Source organism: Pseudophryne corroboree, chromosome 4 (assembly GCF_028390025.1).
Source record: "Pseudophryne corroboree isolate aPseCor3 chromosome 4, aPseCor3.hap2, whole genome shotgun sequence".
In the NCBI taxonomy this organism is placed as follows: domain Eukaryota; kingdom Metazoa; phylum Chordata; class Amphibia; order Anura; family Myobatrachidae; genus Pseudophryne; species Pseudophryne corroboree.
The window spans coordinates 369,904,040-369,916,680 of NC_086447.1; positions in this window are offsets into that span (position 1 = coordinate 369,904,040).

Genomic DNA, 12,641 nt, shown 5'->3' on the forward strand with positions numbered 1-12,641 from the left:
CACAGTGCGAGCCAGGAGGTGCGGTACGAGGCAGCAGCTACTACTACTTCAATGTCCTCCATCTGATTAAGTAAACACACTGCCTCGGAAAACCGCACATAGGCAGCCCGAGTGGCCCCATAAAGTGGTGGTCTAGTGATTTTGCACTGGGGCTGGTGGCACCCTCTCCCCAGTGCCGAGGGTTCTACCTTTGTTACGCCACTGTTGTGTTTGTTCTTTCCTTAAATATTGGGGGTAATCAGAAAACCCTTGTGACTAATAGATAAAACATAACTTAAATCAATGTATGAATTGTAAGAAATAAGTCTATTTTGCACATTTTATCTTGTGAGTTTAAAAAACAAGAACAGGATATAATACCAGACTCTTATGTCTTTATGCATCTATCAAATCTAGTTGTTTTAATACCTTTCCTAATTTCATGTGGACTAGCTACAAGAGTACAAAGACGATATTGAGTCCACACCAGTTTCAGTGTAATAATATCAAGAATTATTCTATAACCAATATTAAAACTGTAAAGTCATACATTTCATACAGTGTTTATTGGTGGTGTAGAAGGGAAATAAACAATTCAGAAGGAGAAACAAACAAAAAAAAATCTTCGAAGAGCACTCTTATACCGCTTTCACATCGCTAACCCGGTAAAGACCCGGCTTTTGAACATGCATCCGACCCAGGTCTGAACAAGCTATACCACTTTCACATCGCATTTTGGAGCCGTGTTATTACCGGGTTGGTGCCTTTCACACTGAATCCGGTTTACCCACTTAAAACAGCGTGATCATTATAAATGGACTTTTCTGTAGCAATCATGGCCAACAGAGCACATGTCTGTATAGACTTTGTGATAGTCTCAGCTGTACTGCTGTTGGATTCAGCCTGTGAGAGGATATTTGAGCTTCTCACATTCTGTAGCTTGTTCAGCAGCAGGGCCGGTTCTTGCCCTTGTGGCGCCCCGGGCAAAAGTTAGGGGCGTGGCTTAGTATGGGGGCGTGGTCAGTCACGCCCCCATTTGTAGCGCGGCTGAAAAGGAAAAAAGAAAAAGTATACTTACTATACCCCGCTCCTGTTTCCAGACCCTGCAGACCGGCGCCGCTCTTCTCCTTGGATCTATGGGAGAGACGTCAGTCATGACGTCTCTCCCATAGCACAGCATAGGCACTAGAGGTCAATTATGACCCCTAGCGTCTGTGCCACAATGCTGTGCGGTGCGCGATGACGTCATCGCGCACCGCACACCAAAGGTCCTCTCCATGAAGGGAAACTAGATGCTTAGCGTCTGATTCCCTTCAGAGCGGGGGAGGACCAGCGCCACGAAGGGAAACCAGACGCGTAGCGTCTGGTTCCCTTCTCACAGCGGGAGGGGGGCACAGCGGGGGGACACTGCTGGGGCGCACACTGACAGTGGCGGATCTTGCCATGGTGCGGCGCCCTCGGGATGGCGCCGGCGCCCTCCGGAAGGCGGTGCCCCGGGCAAAAGTCCTGCTTGCCCGTGGCAAGATCCGCCACTGTTCAGCAGCTATGTTAGGAGAAGGCTGCAGTATTTGAGAGAGACCGACATTCTTCGCCAACAGTATCTGTGCAGGAGGAAATCATTTATATCCGCTTCTGTGACCACCATACTCAACCTTAACCTCTCTACACAACGAAGATTGTGGGCTAGAGAATGGCAGCATGGGCAAGTTTTTATGCAAAGTGTGCTTAACTTGCAGGATGTTCAGTGAAAGTGTCACTTCAGAATGTTGCGTCAGACATTCCACTACCTCTTGGATTTAATGACCCTAGCACTCTCTAGACACACCACAAACTTCAGGTCACCAATAGAGCCAAGCAGGAGGCTAGCTATAGCATTGTGGTGGTATGCCACTCCAGGTGAATATCGCACAATTGCTTGCTCTTTGGTGTCGGGATATCTACTGTTTGCAACATTGTACATGAGTTGACCAGAGCATTAGTGGACAACCTATACCACAGATTTATTTCTCTGCCGCAAGGCCAGCATTTGGCTGAAACAATTAAGGGATTTGTGGAGTGTGGATATTCGCAGTGTGCAGGCACAATTGCTGGTACCCATATCCCTATAATCGCATCTCATGAAAATCCTGCCGACTATTACAACAGAAAGGGATGGCATTCCATTGTTTTGCAAGCTGTGGTGGATCATTAGTATTGGTAAGAATGTTCTGCCCAGTGTGTTTTTAAATGCTTATTGTTTAAAATCCCTATAAAAACCTAATATATATTTTTATATGAGCTTCACAGATGTATTCATCGGTTGTCTGGGACAGTCACATGATGCTCGAGTGCTTGCAAACTCGGATCTTTACTACCTAGCAGAGGACAAGCAAGGGGGCTACCTTTTCCCAAGAGAGGTAATTTAAAAAAACAAAAAAATGTTTTAATATTTTTTAAAACAAGCCCTGGTATAGCTGTTCATGAATCAAATGGAATAGATAAATGCAATTTAATTTACATTGAAAGCAAATAGTTGTCCTTACCTTCAAACATGCTCCCTATGTGGCCACCAGCCTGCCAATCACGGAGGAGTCTGCTCATCTGCGTATACATATTTATCGTTGCTAATGTACATTTGTTTTCTATATTCATACTAGAAATATAAAATTGTGGAAATTCCAGTACACATAATTGGTGATGCAGCCTACCAGTTACGACAATGGCTCATGAAGGGGTTCACCCAACATGTCCAGCTGAGCCCAAATCAAATTACATATACGCACACCCTGAGCTCAGCATGAATGGTGGTAGAAAATGCCTTTGGACGATTAAAAGGACGTTGGCGCTGTCTTATGAAATGCAATGATGTAGACATTACAATCATGCCTAACATTATTGCAGCATGTTGTATTCTGCATAACCTATGTGAATTTCAGAGGGAGGAATTCCTACGAGAGTGGACAGTGCAGGACTCAGTTGCGTACCCTGCACTTGATTCTGAGTCCTATTTGGGCGACCATTCTGGAAGTGCAGAACAGATGAGGTCTGCTATAATGGCCAACCTTCCCTCATTACTAATTTTATCAGTTTGTATATTCAGTTAATTGTTGTGTCCACAAAAAATAAACCTGTTTGTTTGACATTCAGCTACTGTGCTGGTGTATTGAGGTTGGGTATGTCGAGGATGGGTATAGTGAGTTTGGGTTTGTTAAGGTTGGTTATGTCAAGGATGGGTATATTGGGGTTGTGTTTGTTGAGGTGGGGTATGTTCATAGTAGGGAGGGCCAGGGTTATACTGGGAATAGGGTTGTGGGTAGTTTGGAGGCGGGTGCTGAGGTGGCACTGTGTGCAACCCTTCAATACATAGAAACATTCTGTCAAATATTGACATTTGAAATTCCTGCATTTCCCTCTGACATTCTCTTGCATCCCTATTATAGGTTTCCTGCATAGAGTTCAGCTGGGCCATAAATGTGTTGTTCATGTCTTGCTCTGCCTGCAAAAATCGCTTGAGGCGTGCATCTTCTCGATCAGCCATGGCAGCGTCCGCCTGCTCCAATTTCTCGACGAGGACAGTGGTCATAATTCTTGCAGCTTGCTCCATTTTGTTTGAGCGGCGCCTCCTTGGCGGAACAGTATATACTGTGGACACAAGTCAAATAATATTGTTAATGGAATTTTCAATGAGCTTATATAAAATAGCAGTGTTCACAAACGTGTTTGTGGCCTCCTCCCACCTACACACTGCATATACTCTGCAACATTTATTATTTTTAATTATATGAATTTATTTAGTACTGTATCAGTAATTATTTTTGTTTAATTTATTAAGTTAATGTTATTATTAATATTTAATGATGTTAATGTTTAGAGTTGTTAGTTTGTGTTTTGGTTTACGTTAGTTGTTAATGTTTGTTATTATGTTTTTTTGATTGTTGTACTTACTGTTTCCACGTAAAGGCTGCGTTTGTGGAATTGGGTCCATTTGACTTGTCCGAGCCTGAGAGTCTTCCGGCACATCAGTGGTTGCAGTTCTGATGGGTTCGTGTCCAATTGGGTCAGGCCCAATGGTTTGCATCGGTTGCGTAGCCTCATGCAGTACGAGTGGTGGAGATGGTGATGGTGGTGCTCATGTCTCTGGGTCCGGTACGCTGCAGGTGGATATAGCAGCACAGGGCTGGGCTGGCTTGTTTCCGCTGCTGCTATGCTGGAGGATAAGCTAACAGGTGTCGTAAATATGGTGGCACACTGCTCGTAATATTGCCACTCCATACGGGCAGCACCACTCCTATTTCGGTTGTGGTCGTGGACCTTATTGAAATTCCTTTTAAGGGCTTTTAATTTATTTATTACCTGCTGTGAGGTATGCTGGAAACCAGAGGCTGCAAGCATCCTTGTGATGTTTTTATAGGTTATTGCATCCTTTACAGTGCCTATAATTTGTTTGGCGATTTCAGCCTCCCTTCTAATCCTCAACAACTCTCTAACTTCGTCATCACTCCAGGTTGCCATATTGTGAAAGCACTGTGAATGCTGTATAATAAAAGCTCATCCACTGTTTACAGAGTGCTGCATGTTATTTCCGGGTTCAGGCTGGTGACATCATGCAGGGAAACAGCCTATCACCTCCTTTTTAAGATTCCAGGGTTGAATATACCGGGTTGAGGCTTTTTACACTGCCAAATGAACTGGTTCCGAACCGTGTAGGATCCTTCTTTTAACACGGGTTGAAATACTGTGTTGTTTTGCCGGGTAAATTCACTATGGCGCTTTCACACTGCAGCTCAACCCGGGTTGACACAGCTAAAACTTGGCAATATACCGGGTTTTTATGCGATGTGAAAGGGGCATTAGTTATAAATCAAATTTTACAATCAATTTTACATAACCATGGTATTAGATGATAATGTTCTGCACAAAAAGCAAAAAAAAAAAAAATTGAGATGTTATACAATAAAATATAACTTTTAATATTTAATCTAAAAAGTTTGCATAATTAAAAGAGAAGAAGAAGAATATCTATTAGCTCCAAAATAACCTGTATTGTACAGGTATAGTGGCAGACAGCACGTGTGAACTCTACCTGTTGTCCAGGTGAAAATATTACAGAAATGATATCGTTTATATACTCTCTAAGGTGGTATTATTACCCTGATTGTTATATTTGGGAGTCTAAATTCTACGGAGAAGCAGATCCCTAGCCCTGTGAATTCTGTCTATAGTGGGACTATTTCAACCATGAATAGAATCTCAGCAGAGTTTGTCTTTCCCTTCGTAACATAGGGGGTAATTCCAAGTTGATCCCAGAAGGAATTTTTTTAGCAGTTGGGCAAAACCATGTGCACTGCAGGGGGGGCAGATATAACATGTGCAGAGAGAGTTAGATTTGGGTGGGTTATTTTGTTTCTGTGCAGGGTAAATACTGGCTGCTTTATTTTTACACTGCAAATTAGATTGCAGATTGAACACACCCTACCCAAATCTAACTCTCTCTGCACATGTTATATCTGCCTCCCCTGCAGTGCACATGGTTTTGTCCAATTGCTACCAAAATTCCTGCTGCGATCAACTTGGAATTACCCCCATAGTTTGTTGAGGATATGTACAGACAATAAAGAAATGTAATATTCTTTGTGTCGGATGCACTACTGTGATGTCTGATTCTTGATGTATGCCTCTGTACAGAATAGTGAGATAGAACAGCCGTAGTGCAAGACTGTGTCACACGAGTTCCATTGTTTAGTCTTGTACAAGAGAAAAAATAATATATATTGTGAATCTGCTTTCAACGTTAGACTCTAGGAATATCTGGGGTAAAAATACCTACAACACCTGGTATTTCCATGTGGTCTCCCTCAAGGTACTGACCCGGCCCAACAGTTTTATTGCTTCCAAGATCAGTTGAGATTGGGCAAATTCAGTGTGGTGTGGTCATAAGAAATGTTGTATGGTATTCCTCTTTTGGAATCGTTGATGAGAGTTCACAAAAAAGAACAGTACGATAATGTAAAGATCGTAGTTGAGAAGGATTACAATTGTTAACTCTGCCGCATAGGCAGAAAAAGGGAAAAAGCAGAAAAAAGCGAGATAAATGAGAAAAGTAGGATCTGCTTTCAATGTTAGGCAGAGATATGCTTAACGTCCCAATGTTTTTTGCACCTACTATGGATCATTGATGACAGTCTATTAAATAAAGGTCATGAATTGAAGAGACACACATGATGTATTGTACATGAGTAAAATGGACATGCTGACATATGTATTCCAAAAAAGAAAAATATGAAAATGCAGTTGTTAGACAAAATTTACTAAGTAATGCAAAGAATTGCTTTATCCCCAAGGTAAACAGCCCCAAGGTAAGCAAAGAACAGATCTAAATACATACACGGTTATCGTTTATCACATATACTCAGAAAGATGATATTAAAAAATGCTAATCTGTTTGCACATTCTGCTGCTCTGATTATATTGATTCTGCTTAATATTAAATAACTAATGATATACAGTATCAATTTATTTGTCCTGTGATCATTCTAAATGAGGAAAATTTGTTGATCAGTGTAATATTAGTAAATATGATCATACTTAGGCCATAAGTTTGCTTCATACACTCTACAATTATAGTATGTTTAAACAGCTGTGAAAATTACTTACCTAGCCAAGTAGACTGAGCTACCTGTGCATGAAAAAACCCTGAAAACATGAGCTGTTGAGGATCCATGAGGACCAACTTTGGGAAACACTACCTTAAACTGACATTTTCAGAAGGAATTTATGTTCCACAATCTTACCGCCAGGCTACACAACTACAAGTGATTTATCTTTACAGATAAAAATACTTGTTTTGTAGCTATTTTCAGAAGTTCTGAAATGCGATCCTCAAGGTACCCCAACGGCCCAGGTTTTAGGTATATCCAGGGCTCAGCACAGATGATTAACTCAAATTGACTGAGGTGCTAATTAAATCACCTGTGGCCAAGCATGGATAAACCTAAAACTTGGACCATTGGGATGCCTTTAGGACCACATTTGAGACCTTGTGGCTTTTAAAAAAATATATATTTTCTTTTATTGAAACTTCAATAAATCTTAGAAAGAACATGAATTATAAGTATCATTTGCATTTGTTTGAGACAATTTTGTCTTTGTCAGTGACGTGGGTAAGACAAGTTATATGACATATTCCATGATATATATAGCATAGACCAATAATATTAAGTATTAAAGCCAAAGACAACTATGCGGGATTGTCAAAAGAAATCGGAGGGTCCTCCAATGCAACTTTTTTTTTTTACCATAGCGTTCCTTGGAAACATTTCACTAGTGAGTTTTTGGTAGATGTTGGTAAGGTCTACATATAACTTTCCGATGATTCGAAAAATTTCCTGACATGAGATTCCTTTTGCATGGAAGCCTCCAACCAGTCCATGTGAAATATAAAGAAGAGATTTTCCTTAAAAAGTGCAAGGGAAAGTCTAGTGTTTTGAGTCCACAATTATAATATAGTCTTACAAGCAGCGGAAGATATTGCCAATAACAATTTCCGTACACCTCTAGGAATTCAAACAATAATCGGTAGCATGCCGAAGAGTGCCCATTCAGGTGTTATTGGAACAAAATTAAAAGTGTTCTATGGTAAAATGACCAACCTGCTGCCAGAATTGTTTTATATATGGACATGTCCAGAAACAATGAAAAAGGTCTGCAGACTCATGGGAACACTTAAAGACAAGCAGAACTTGCTAGAATTCCCATTTGGTACCCTCTAGCCGGAGATATATATGCACGGTGAAAAATATTGAGGAACATTTCTGAGAACTTAGCCATTTGAAACGTGTTAATTGAGTATTCTAATTGTTTCAATAAACTTTCAATTGTCACAGAAGGAAAGTGTACCAACCATTGGGATATGCCAGTTTGCATATTTATATGTTCCAATGTATTTCTAAGATAATTGTAATTTGTACATATTGCTCCTTGGTTAAGGAGGGTATTTTTAGTGATCTATCCAGGAGGTTATCCCTATCCTCCACCCGGAAAAAGTCAGAGACCCCGCTCACATAATGTTGAGCTTGTAAGTAGGAGAAAGTCGATCATCCTATCACAGGGAATTTTGCCATAGCCTCAGAGTAAGTAAAAGATTTACATGTGGTAGCATTCATCAATTGCCCTACTGTACATAACCCCTCCCTTGCCCAACCAAAGAAAACCTGTGATGCCACTCCATCTTGAAAATTTGGATTACGTATAAATGGTAGATGTATTGAAGCATGGGGATTCACTTTATATTTATGTCGTAAAAGTAGCCAGAGCTTTCTAGTGGACATTAAGAGTGGACTATTTAAAATTTCAGAGGGGATCTCATTATCTGTCATATGTAGGAAAGCGATCAAATAGGTTTTGGGTATTAAATTTTGTTCTAATGAAATATTAGTATAGGTATGGCAGGTCGTCAACCAATCTTTGAGGTGATGGAGCAAGGCGGCATAATTGTATGTTAGTATATCCGGAAAACTAATTCCTCCATTCCTTTTTGGTTATTATAATTTAATCATGCCTATTCTTGCCCTTTTATTATTCCATATAAAATTACAAAACAATCTTGTGATAGATATACATCTGATTGAGACAAAAGAATAGGGAGCACTTGTAGAGGATATAGGAGTTTTGGGAAGTAAATAATTTGTGATAGGTTCGCCCAGGGCCGGATTAAGGCTTCAGGGGGCCCGGGGTACTTTAGACAAGGGGGGCCCCAGAGGACTAAATATAGTGTATATAGGAAGGGGATGTACCTTACACGTGTGTGCGCGTATGTATATATATATATATATATATACACATAGGATAGATAAAAGTATAAGAAGACAGCTGTTAGAGGCAGTAACAACATATAGCACATATTATTCAACAGAAAATTAGCGTATGTATACACTAGAAAAACAATATGATATCACACTGTAGTGTTCAGCTAGACTCAGAGGATTGGACGTTTTGGCTAGTCTGCGAGGCACAGGGTCACCGCAAACCTGTCACACAGTAGGTGGTGATAGTATTATGTGGGGTCATGATCTGCTTGCGTCTAGGGATAGGCAAGCTGATGGTTACAACAGTGCAGGATTGTATAATCTGCCTGTCACAAAATGAAGTATATCAACTAATCCTAAACCCTATAGTACTACAAGAAGAAAACTGTTAACATACACACACAGTATACCTACATCCACAGCATACATCCACACACATACAGTACATACATACACACACGCACACACCATACCTACATAAACACACATAGCATGCATACAGTACATACACACACACTACACACCTACAAACACACATACACCATACCTACATAAACACACATAGCATGCATACAGTACATACATACACACACACACACACACAATCAGCATGCATACACACACACACACTACACACACACACACACATACCTACATAAACACACACAGCATGCATACAGTACATACACACACAATCAGCATACACACACACACACACACACACCATACCTACATAAACACACATAGCATACATACAGTACAAACACACACACACACACACACACAATCAGCATGCATACACACCTACAAAGACACACACACCCAAACTACATACCTACAAATAAACAGCATATCTACAGAAACACACACACACAGCACTAACCAATGTAAGAGAAGAGAAGGAGATTTTGACGGAGTTAGTTTAAGCACAGGAGCTGCTGCTGCTGCACATGCTCAGCAGCTCCTTCCACTGTGACTCATGTGTCCACTGCCCAGTACAGAGAGCTCTGCTGATCAGAGCTCTCTGTGAGGAGAGTTCTCAGCAGCTCGTTAGTGCCCGTGGGTGGTCCCGCCGAGTGCAGAGACGGAGATAAGGCTTTCTCCGTCTCTGAAACAGTTTGAACTTCATAAAAAAAAAAAAAAAATGCAAAACTGCCAGTGCTTCACGGCAGGCACGGGGGGGCCCTTCAATTTGGGGGGCCCAGGGTAATGTGTCCCCTGGGCTCCCCCCTTAATCCGGCTCTGGGTTCGCCCTTCCCAGATAGGAAAGCTGGAGATGGCTCAGGCCCCTCAGATCTGTAGTCGGTGTAGATATAAGTTTGCTTATGTTATAATTATACAAATGAGCAATATAGGGGGTCATTCCAACGTGATCGGTGCTGTGCGTTTTTGCACAGCAGCCGATCAGGGGGGTCATTCCGAGTTGATCGCTAGCTGCCATTGTTCGCTGCGTAGCGATCAGTGAAAATAATGGCTAATCTGCGCATGTGCATGCACCGCAATGCGCACGCATGTCATACTGGTACAAAGTCCTTTGTGGTTTTGCACTGGTTTTAGCGACGATTCCAAACGCACAACCGATCGCAAGGAGATTGACATGAAGTGGGCATTTCTGGGTGGCAACTGACAGTTTTCAGGGAGTGTTTGGCAAAACGCAGGCGTGGCTGAAAAATCGCAGGCGTGGCTGGGCGTTCGCTGTGTGGGTGTGTGTGACGTCCGAAGCCATCCCTCCATCGTTAGAATCAACGTGCACGAAGAGTAACTACAGGGCTGGTCTTGTTTTGCACAAAAAGATTTTGCAAATGCTGTGCTGCATATGCGTTCGCACTTCTGCAAAGCAAAAATACACTCCCCAGTGGGCGGCGACATTGCATTTGCACAGCTGCTAAAAACTGCTAGCGAACGATCAACTCAGAATGGGCTGTCGCAGCCCAGCGATCGCCTCTGCCTGATTGAGAGGCAGAGGCGTTCGCTGGGCAGGATGGGGCGGCATGGCGGAGTTTGGCCGCCATTTTGTGGGCACGGTCCGGCCAATGCAGGTGTGGCCGGACTGTGCGGGGGCGGGCCACAGCGGCTGCGTGACGTCACACGCAGATGCTGCAACCCGGCCAGCGACGACTAACTCCCTGCCAGCCGCAGGAGCTATGCTGGCTGGGAGTTACTCTACAAGTACAAAAGCATCGCTGTTGTGCAATGCTTTTGTACTTGTGCGGGAGGGGCCGGCCTGACATGCGGGGAGGACTAGCCCTGTGTTGGCCATCCCCTCCACATGTCAGGGAAGATGATAAATTTAGGACAGCTACGATCAGGTCAGAATGACCCACATTGTTGGGAAGAGTAATTCCCAAATATGACATTTGACCTTTAGCCCGTTTAAGAGAAAGGGATGCAGCCCATTATGGATGAGTAAATTCTTTCTTAAGGTACAGTGCTTGAGACTTCTCAAAGTTAACAATGAAACCAGAGACAGGCCCAAAAGAATCTAGCAGGTTCAAGAGAGGTCGTCAAAATGATTTCGGATTTGAAAGATATATCAAAACATTGTCCGCAAAGGCGGTAATTTTGATTTCTATCTCGCCTACTTTAATACCATTCAAGTGAGGCCAAGAATTAATCCATCTAAGAAGAGGGTCTAGGGTAACGTTAAAAAGGATAGGGGGAAAGAGGACAACCCTGACGGGTTCTTCGGGTCATATTGACTGGGTCACTCCAAGTGCCATTAATCAATAATGAGGTCATGGGAGAAGTATAGAGAAACTTAATAAAATTAATAAACTGGGTTCCAAATGAATATGAAGATAATACTTGAAAGAGAAAAAGCAGTATCACAGGCCTTGTGGGCGTCTAAGCTGAGAAGCATATTTGGAGAATAAGGAATCAAATTTGCAGCTACTATGGACACAATTGCAGTCCATATTCCTTTGACGGAATGACGTCCACTAATAAATTCTAGTTGATGGGGAGAAATGATTGTAGATAAGAAAGATTGCAAACGCGTGGCCATACTTTTAGATAGAATCTTTAGGTCTACGTTAAATAAAGTTATAGGACGATAAGAATCTAGGTATAAGGGATCTCGACCTGGCTTTGGGATTAACATAGGCGTGCGCACGGGGGCACCCCCTAATGTCCTGCACCCCCCGCACGTCACGCCTGTGATCCGATCATCGCTGTCAGTGTGCTGCTGTTGTAGCAGTGCTACTACAGCAGCACACTGATAGCGCTGTTCGCATCACCTGCTGCACATCACATTCACTGCCCGGCCTGTCACACCCCCTCCCGCTGTGCCGGTCAGATTCACAACCGCAGCAGGTGGGTGGCTGGCCGTGCAGTGCATCCGCCGTCATGCTCTGACGTCTGGCCGCCTCGTGCGCCTTCCCTCCTCTCGCCGCCCGCGCTCAGTCTCTCCACTCAAGGCTCAAGCGACATGTGTGTGCCCTGCCATTGCCGGCAGCCTGACACATGCCAGGAGCCTAGGACAAGCCTCCTCCTACTGCCTGATTCAGAGTGAGTGTATATTATATATATATATATATATATATATGGACCAGGTGCACAACTATGGGCATTGTAAGGGGCACAACTACATTGGGCGTTGTGTAGGGGGCACGACTACTGTGGGCATTATGTAAGGGGCACTACTACTTTGGGCATTGTGTAAGGGGCATGACTACTGTGGGCATTGTGTTAGGGGCATGACTACAGTGGGCATTGTGTAAGGGGCACGACTATTGTGTGGGCATTATATAAGGGACACGACTACTATGGGCATTATGTAAGGGGCATTCCTATGGGCATTGTATAAGGGGCACAACTACAGTGGGCATTGTGTAGAGGCATGACTTCTGTGTGGGCATTATATAAAGGGCACAACTACTA